The sequence below is a fragment of the Erythrolamprus reginae genome, chromosome 2 (assembly GCF_031021105.1).
Source record: "Erythrolamprus reginae isolate rEryReg1 chromosome 2, rEryReg1.hap1, whole genome shotgun sequence".
Lineage (NCBI taxonomy): Eukaryota > Metazoa > Chordata > Lepidosauria > Squamata > Dipsadidae > Erythrolamprus > Erythrolamprus reginae.
In genome coordinates this window covers 5,321,764-5,330,320 of record NC_091951.1, presented here as the reverse complement: position 1 = coordinate 5,330,320, position 8,557 = coordinate 5,321,764, and the positions used below count along the sequence as shown (strand labels likewise).

At 48.0% G+C, this 8,557-nt stretch overlaps 1 pseudogene; it reads left to right on the top strand.

The window, feature by feature from the left end:
• The first annotated feature begins 257 nt into the window (after positions 1 to 257).
• On the top strand, positions 258 to 5,113 carry LOC139162936 (H-2 class II histocompatibility antigen, E-S beta chain-like; annotated as a pseudogene).
• Positions 5,114 to 8,557: the final 3,444 nt, after the last annotated feature.

Sequence of the window (8,557 nt, the reverse complement as noted above, 5' to 3'; positions counted from 1 at the left end):
TGGATCCACTCGGCCCTTCGGGAGTCTCCGCAGCTCCAGCCTGGGCGCCTCTGAGACACTGGGGGAACCCAACTGCCCCTCCAGGCGCGCAGAGAAAGGGAAAGTGGGGGAGGATTATGGAGCCGGCATAAAGGAGCCCCCTAGAATGCAGCCCCCAAGAAGGAGAACCTCCCCACTCCTTCTCCCTCCGCTCCTCCCTCGGTTTCGGACTATCTCCTCTATCAGGCCAAGTCAAGTGAGACTCTGCCCGGAGACCGATGACGCTGAAGAACGGAGAATTCTCATTGGTCCTCCTGCTCCTGGACACGCCCAGTGCCGAAGTCGGAGGAAAACCCCTCCCCCCCCCAATCCAGACCCACCGATTCCGCCTGTGGGGCTGGGAGCCTCCGGGTCTCTCGCCTCTCTCGGAGGGGCAGCCTCCATGGCTTTGGTGGTGGTCGCCCTGGTGCTGCTGGCGGGGGCGCTGGCCCGGATCCCCGGAAGCGGAGGGGGGAAGGAGAGCCCCGGTAAGGAGGGGGGTGGAGGAGTTGGGGAAAGGGGGAGGGGGAGGTTGGGCAGGACCCCAGCAGTGGGGGGGGGAGAGAAAGCTTACGGGTCTCCAGAGCCTCCAGCAGCCTCGATCTCCGCGTGGTCTCCTCCCCCTTCCTCCCCAACTGAGGCATTTTGGCTATTTTAAAAACTTCCGTTTTTCTCCTGAATCTCAAAATTGAGGCTTTGGGGGTCAGGCAAGAGGGGAGTTTCAGCCCCTTCTGGGGGAGACCCTGAATTTGGAGAGGAGGCCAAGAACCCCCCCATAACGCCCCCCCCACTTCTCTATGGGGAGGTGGAAGGGAGGGAGGAGGATCTGGGGGGCTCTGAATTGCTCCTCCCAAACTGCCCCTCCTTTGTGAGGGAGACTGGAGACCCTCCCTTTGACAGGCTGGCTGGGATGGCTGCAGGTGGTCTTTTGAGGAGGGGGGGGAAACAGGTGGGTTCCCTAGAATCCTCCAAAGGCTGGAAGTTGGGCTGAAGTTGGGGTGATCCAGGGAAGTTGGGGGTTGAAGGGCTGGGAGACTCCAGGAGGGTGAATCTAGATGTCCTTCTTGTCCCTCCGCCCCCCAATGGAAGAGTGAGAGAGGGAGGTGTGTTTTCCCAGCCCCTCCCTCATCCTTCAGGCCGCTTTCGAGCCAGCTTCCCTTGCAGAGAGTCGATCTCCTGGACCCGTTGGGCTTCTGCCTGACTTTCCCCCCCACCTTCCTCCCCTATATCTCTTCCTCCCCTCCCCCCTCTGCAGACCCCCCCCCTACAACAAGTCTCCCTCCCTCTCTAGGGCTGAGAGGGTTCCCTTTCCCTCCTCCAGGGGGCGTCCTCTACCAGTCTCTCCTCCCCTTCTTCCGTGGGACCCTCCTCCTCCTCCACCAGCGGCTGGGAACGATGGGCCCTGGGGTCCCTCCTGACGGCCTCCCTCCTCCTCTTCCTCCCCCCTTTTACAGCCCATTTCCTGGTCCAGGAGAAGCATGAGTGCCGCTTCCTCAACGGGACGCAGCGGGTGAGGTTCCTGTACAGATACATCTACGACCGGCAGGAGATCGCCCGCTTCGACAGCGACCGTAGGGAGTTCGAGGCCCTCACGGAGTTCGGGAAGGCGGATGCGGACGCGTGGAACAGAAACAAGCAATTCCTGAAGTACATGAAGGACGCTGTGGATCGCTTCTGCCCGACCAACTACGAGGTTTCCCAGAGCAATTCTGTGGTTGGCCGGAGAGGTGAGTCTGGGGGGGGGGGGAGAGAGATTTTGGGGCGGGGATCCTGCCCCCCCTTCCCTTCCCTTTCCAAGGGGGGTCCAGGCCTCTGAGAGGAATCTCCAAAGAGAATCCACGGAAGCCACTTGTGGTCTCCTTTCTCTGCCTTTTTCTTCTTCATTCGAGTCATTTCCACTCCAACATCTTTTAAATCAATAAATAAGCAACTAAGTGAAATAAATAAATGTATAAAATTAAATAAGCAAATTAAACCTATAAATAAATAAATAAAAACTGATTAAATGGAAACTGAAACAAAAAATAAGAAAATAAATTATTTTAATTTAAAATTATAAATGAAATAAAAAATAATAAAATAAAGTAAAATAAATCAATAAAATAATAATCTAAATAAAGAATAGAATAAATAATAAACTAAATAATTACAATAAATAAAGTATAAGCAATCATACATAGATAAATATATAATCTAATAAATAATTGATCAATAAAAAATAAATAAATAACAAGAAATAAATGAAAATATGATGGGGGAACATAAAATTCACTTTGTACTGCTGCTGTTTTAAATTGAGAGGTCTCTTATTTGTCTATTAAATTGAATTCCTGGATATGTGGAGGGAGAAAGTAGGTATTTAAAAAGAAAGAAAAATATATCTTTTTTCCCCATCCAATTAAAATCTCCAGCAACTCCCATCTGGCCATATTGGAACCTCAAAATCTTCACACTGCAGTCTTGAAAATAAGGAGGTTTGGGATGGGCTATAAAAACAAAAATGTAAAAATGCCAATTTGAAGCTTTTGGATTTCCACTGACTTAAAATCTCATCCTTCCGTTTTCTTGCTAAATGACTTTTTTTCCTCATCCACAATTTGCATTTCCTGTTTTTTAAGAAATGCCACTTTCACTTTGTGAAGCCACTGCCTTCTCTTTTCTTAGCAAATCCCACAAAGGCCTTTAAGGTCCCCAGATGCAAATGGGATCAGCCTGAAAAATGCAACAACCCACCCCTGAAATGCTGTTATTGGTCTGCAATCTGACCAGATCCCAGGTTGGAAGGACAGATCACCATTTCAAAAGTGGTTGTTCTTGAGCAGGACAGAATTTACTATTAATCAGAAAATCTCTCAAGAGGAAACAAAATGGTTCTCAAAGGACTCTGGGCTGCAGTGGGTCAATTGTGGACCCTCTTGGGGGCTCATCCGGAATACCCCCTTCCCAGTTTTACCAGTTGGAGCACTTGCTGAAGGAGGAGATCAAAAGGGATCCTCCCCAAGTCTCTGTTGAGATCCTGTGACTGGCCGGATCTCCTCAGCCTCCAACTACCCCCACTTTCCTGTTCCCCAAAAGATCCCCTCTGGAACTCTTCTGTCTTCTCTTCTCTCTTCCCCTCTTCACCCCTCTTGCTCCTTCTTTCTTTCTTTCTTTCTTTCTTTCTTTCTTTCTTTCTTTCTGCCATCTTGGTTGATCATCTTCATGGCCGCTTAGAGGAATTTGGCTCCGCCCACTCTCCTCCCCTTCACAACCTCTGCATGAAGCCGCTGGGTGAGACCGTCCATCACCAGGGCTGGAGGTCTCCTCTGTATGCTGATGATATCAGTTCACATCTCCACCTCTGGGGACACAGGTGATGCTGAGGTTGTGGGGGGGATCAATGTGGGATCAGAGGCTTCGGCTGAACCCTGGCAAGACCAAAGGGTTTTGGGTCCATGGAGCCCCAACATGGGTGGACTTTAACCAACTGGGTTCTGGTTGGAGTTGCATTGTCCCAGAGACCCAGTTGGGAATTCTGGAGATTCTCCTGGACTCCCGAAGAGCATATGGCAGTCACAGCTAGGAGAGATTTGTAAGGCTTTGGGTCAGTTGTGGCCACTTTGGCAAATGAATTTAATAAATAGATAAATTTACTGAACAAATGAACAAATGTTGTGGTAATACAGTACACCGAAATTAAAAGTGTGGTTTCCTTTTCAATAAGATCCCAGGAATCATCCAACTCGTGCTGTGTCTGTCCTTTCCGTCTTCTGCGTTATTTCTTTCCACGTCCACCACATCTGGCAGAAGGTTCCTTCCACCTCTGGGCGTTTCCAGCATTTATCCCTGTCAGACTTGCCTATTTCGGGAATTCTTTTTTGGGGACTGCAACTGATCCCAATCACAAATGATTTAGGAGAGGGTCTTCGGAGAGGGGCGGCATACAAATCTAATAAATTATTATTATTATTATTATTATTATTATTATTATTATTATTATTATTATTATTATTATTCCCCTTTTGATTTCCTGCTGCAATCTACTTTGGAAGATGACTCAAAACACAGAATATTTTTTCAGGACAAAAAAGAGATCTTGGCCTGAACTAACCAACTGGTCTTCTGTTCTGGGCCCTCCTGTGTCTCTCATGTGCCTCCTTCTCCTCCCTCCCTCCAGCCAAGCCCACTGTCACCATCTCCCCCACCAAGATGGACCCAACTTCCCCCAACACCATCCTCCTCTGCACAATGACAGGCTTTTACCCCGTGGAGATCAAAGTCCAGTGGCTGAAGAATGGGCGGCCAGAGAAGGAGGGTGTGGCCTTCGGGGAGGAGCTCCAGAACGGAGACTGGACCTACCAGCTCCATGTGATGCTGGAGACCCAGCCCCAGCGGGGGGATGTCTACACTTGCAAGGTGGAGCACGCCAGCCTGGAGGCCCCCATCACCGTCCAGTGGGGTATGCCCCTCCCCTCCCACCCCTCCTGGCCTGGGGATCCCATCCTGCCCTGAGAAGGGGGAGAGACCATCTACGTGGTGGGGGCAGCCAGAACGGACACTTCTGGGGGAAGGTGGGCCCAATTCTCATGCTCAGGTGAGACTCCTTCTCCTTCCCCAGAGCCCCGTTCCTCCCGCTCTGCCAGGGCCAAAATCTGGACGGGGATTATGGGGGCCGTGATAGGAGTGTCCTTCCTGGCTGTGGGGCTCTTCTCCTACCTGAAGGCCAAAAAAGGTGAGTCTTTGGGGCTGGAGGAGAGGTTGTGGGGAGGGGACCATCTAGGGGAGGCCTCTCATCAAGCTTAGCAGGTGGCCAAGAGGGTCCCCTTGAGAAATATTTTGGGGAACTTCTGTTCTTGGAGAGTTTATTAAATGAATATTGTGCAACCTATTATGGGCTATTGATGGGGAGGGGGAACCTCTGAGTCCAGCCCATGAAGGGTCCTGATTGGCTGTTTTCTCCTTCCAGCAATTCCCATCCAACCACCTGCATGTCAGGATGAGCGTAATTAATGTCCGTTTGAACATTAAATCATCCTGGAGGCGATGGACTGAGAGCGCAGACGAGTCTACGGAGAGGGGCGGCATACAAATCCAATAAACAAACAAACAAACAAATAAATAAATAAATAAGTTTGTTCTTAAAGCAAGATTTTCTTTTTATTATAAAAGTACAAAATTAAATATGTCACAAGGGACAAATGAAAAAATACATCTTCACATGATGGCTGCTAAGACAGGAATGACTAGCAAATATGGAGAGAGGGATAAAGACGGATGTGAGGTATAATGACCTGGCAGGATTTTACATCATAGTAGGAGGATCTAATAAAACACACACAAAGTTAACTATTTAATTACTGAATGTCTCTGAATGTCTCTGAGGCTGTCAATATTCAGCGTGACACCCCTTCTTTGGCAGTCATCAGGGACATTGGTTCACATAAGGCACATTTTCTTAGATAAGTATTCGTGTTGGTCAGCTGGCAGTGGTTTATTCAGCACGTCAGCAATTTGTTCAGTTGTGGGCACATAAAGTAATTTCATGAATCCTTGTTTTACGTATTCTCTTGCATTCTTATATCTTATGTCGATGTGCCGTGAACGTGATCCAACATGTTCAGTTACAGATATGAACGTAACTGAAACATTGTTCTCCATAATAACAATTGGTTTCATGGGATCGCCCCAAATACTATCAACGAGAGCAGAAACTCAGGTTAATGCATTACAACAATCAGAAACACAAGCACATTCAGCTTCAGTGGAAAAACAAGAAATAAAATTCTGCTTTCTAACTTTCCAATAAATTGGACAACTATTCAAAAATATTATATAACCAGAAGTACTTTTTCGTCTTTCTTTATCACCTGCCCAATCAGCATCTGCATAACAAATTAACTCAGGAAACTTGTCATGTTTCGGCTCTAGGAACAACTTCATGTTCTTCGTGTGCTTCATGTATTTCAGCAGTTTCTTTATGCATGTCCAGTGAAATGTAATTGCTTTGCCAATGTACCTTGACAAAAGATTCACATTAAGTGAAATGTTGGGTCTTGTCCAACTGCTAATGTATAACAGTGACCCAATGACTGACGATAAAGTGTTTGGTCTTCAAATTGAGGACTATCTTGTTGTGTCAACCTGTAAAAATTTGTTTGCATTGGAGAGCGGCATGGATGTGAGTCAATTGTGCAAAAGTTGATCAATCTTATTTTCTTGTGAAAGGCAAAACCCCATCTCAGTTTTTTCAATCTGAACCCCTAGATAATCATGTATGTGCCCTAAGCTTTTCAATGTGAAATGTCTTTCTAAACCTTTTGCAAAAACTTCACTCATATGTTTGTTAGGACCAATGTAAACAATGTCATCAACATAAACAAGTATAATTTCATAAACGCTACCTTGCCATTTTGTAAACACGCATTCATCAGAGTCGGACTTAATAAAGCCTATTGAATTTAGCTTGTCAATGAGACAATGGTGCCACATTAAGGCTGACTGTTTCAGACCGTAGAGACTCTTTTACAGGTACCAGACATCCCTTTCTCGATTCTGGAACCTGGGTGCGCTCTTCACGTAGATTTCTTCATTTAAGGCAGCATTCAGATAAGCAGTTTCAACCTCAAATTTGTAAACTTCTAAATTCACGGCAATAGCTGTGGTTAAGGCAATTTTGATACTTTCATTTTTAACTGTAGGTGAAAATGTATCTGTGTAATCTTCAGGATACACCTGTGAGTAGCCTTTTGCTACTAATCTTGCTTTGTATATTTTCTCATCATTTGGTTTTTGTAGACCCATCGTGTACCAATAATCTTCTTGTTTGTTGGAGGCTCAACACAGGGCTGCCGATAGACCGGTACTACTGGGAGTCCCGTCCCGGGCCCGGCGAAATTGACCAATTAGAGGGGCCCGCAGTCAGCAGCTCCTTGCACATGCGCAGACTGTCACCTCAGCAAAGAAAAAGGCCAGGCCTTTTACTTTGCTGAGGCAGCAGGCAGCCGGCAAAAGAGGGAGGGTACAGTCTGCGCATGTGCAAGGAGCTGCTAACTTGGCGCCAGAAGGCCGGGGCCCCTAATTGTTCAAAAAGTTGTGAGAAGAGGAAGCTGAGCTTCCTTCTTAGCGCCTTCCAAGTTTTCCGGCAACTGCAGCGCCCCGCCCGGCTGGAGCTTCCCTGGCGGCTGCAGCAGGTGAGCTTTGTGGCTGGTGGGAGGGTAGTGGCAGCGGAAGGGCGGCGTGCAGTGGGAGGGTGATGGCGGCAGCAGCGACAGCCGCAGCGGGTAGTAGCCCCCCTCTCCCCCCTCTCTCCCTCTCTCTTTCTCTCAGCAGTCGCAGCAGGTAGTAGCCGTGGGGCAGCGGCAGAGTGGTCAGCTGTGAGGCGGAGCTCTGGAACAGAGGCACTGACCGCGGTGGCTGGACAGCATTTATGGCATCTAGCAACACGTCTAGCCACCGCCGTCAGTGCTCCGTTCCGGCGCTCTGCCTCACAGCTGACGACCGTGCCGCCGCTGAGAGAAAGAGAGAGGGAGAGAGGGGGAGAGAAAGAGATAGCAAGAGAGGGAGAGAGAGAAAGAGAGAGGGGGGAGAGAGGAGGGAGAGAGGGGGGAGAGAGAGAGAAAGAGAGGGAGAGGGAGAAAGAGAGAGGGAGAGAGGGGGGAGAGAAAGAGATAGCAAGAGAGGGAGAGAGAGAAAGAGAGGGAGAGAGGGGGGAGAGAGAGAGAAAGAGAGGGAGAGGGAGAAAGAGAGAGGGAGAGAGGGGGGAGAGAAAGAGATAGCAAGAGAGGGAGAGAGAGAAAGAGAGAGGGAGAAGAGAGGGGGGAGAGAGAGAAAGAGAGGGAGAGGGAGAAAGAGAGAGGGAGAGAGGGGGAGAAAGAGATAGCAAGAGAGGGAGAAAGAGAAAGAGAGAGGGAGAGGGGGAGAGATAGCAAGAGAGGGAGAGAGAGAAAGAGAGAGGGAAAGGGGGAGAGAGGGGGAGAGAAAGAGAGAGAAAGAGAGAGGGAGAGAGAGAGGAGAGAGAAAGGAAGAGGAGAGATAGAAAGGAAGAGAGAGAAAGAAAGAGGGATAGAAAGAGAGAGAGAGTGAGAGATGCTCAGTGAGCCTTTCTTTGAAGTTGCCTTTCTTTCTGTCTTTCTTTCTTTCTTTTTCTCTCTTGGTCTCTTGCTCTTTCATTCTTTTTTCTTTCTTTTGCTTTCTTTCTTTCTTTTGCTTTCTCTCCTTCCTTCCCTCCTTCCATTTCTTTCATTCCCCCTCTCTATTTTTATTTCTCTTTCATTCTCTTTCTTTCCTTCTTTCTTTCTTTCTTTCTTTCTCTCTTTCTTTCTTTCTTGCTCTTTTTCTTTCTCTCTTTTACCTTCCCTTCCTCTATTTCTTCTTTTCTTTCTCCTTACTACCTTCTTCCCTCCCTCCCTTCCTTCAGTCCTTCCTCTCTTACTCTCCCCTTTCATAAGTTTCCTTGCTTCCTTCCTCTGTTCCTGTCCCTTCCCCCTTTCTTTCTTTCTTTCTTTCTTTCTTTCTTTCCTTCCTTTCCTCCCTCCATTTCTTGCTTTCCTTTTCCTTCTTC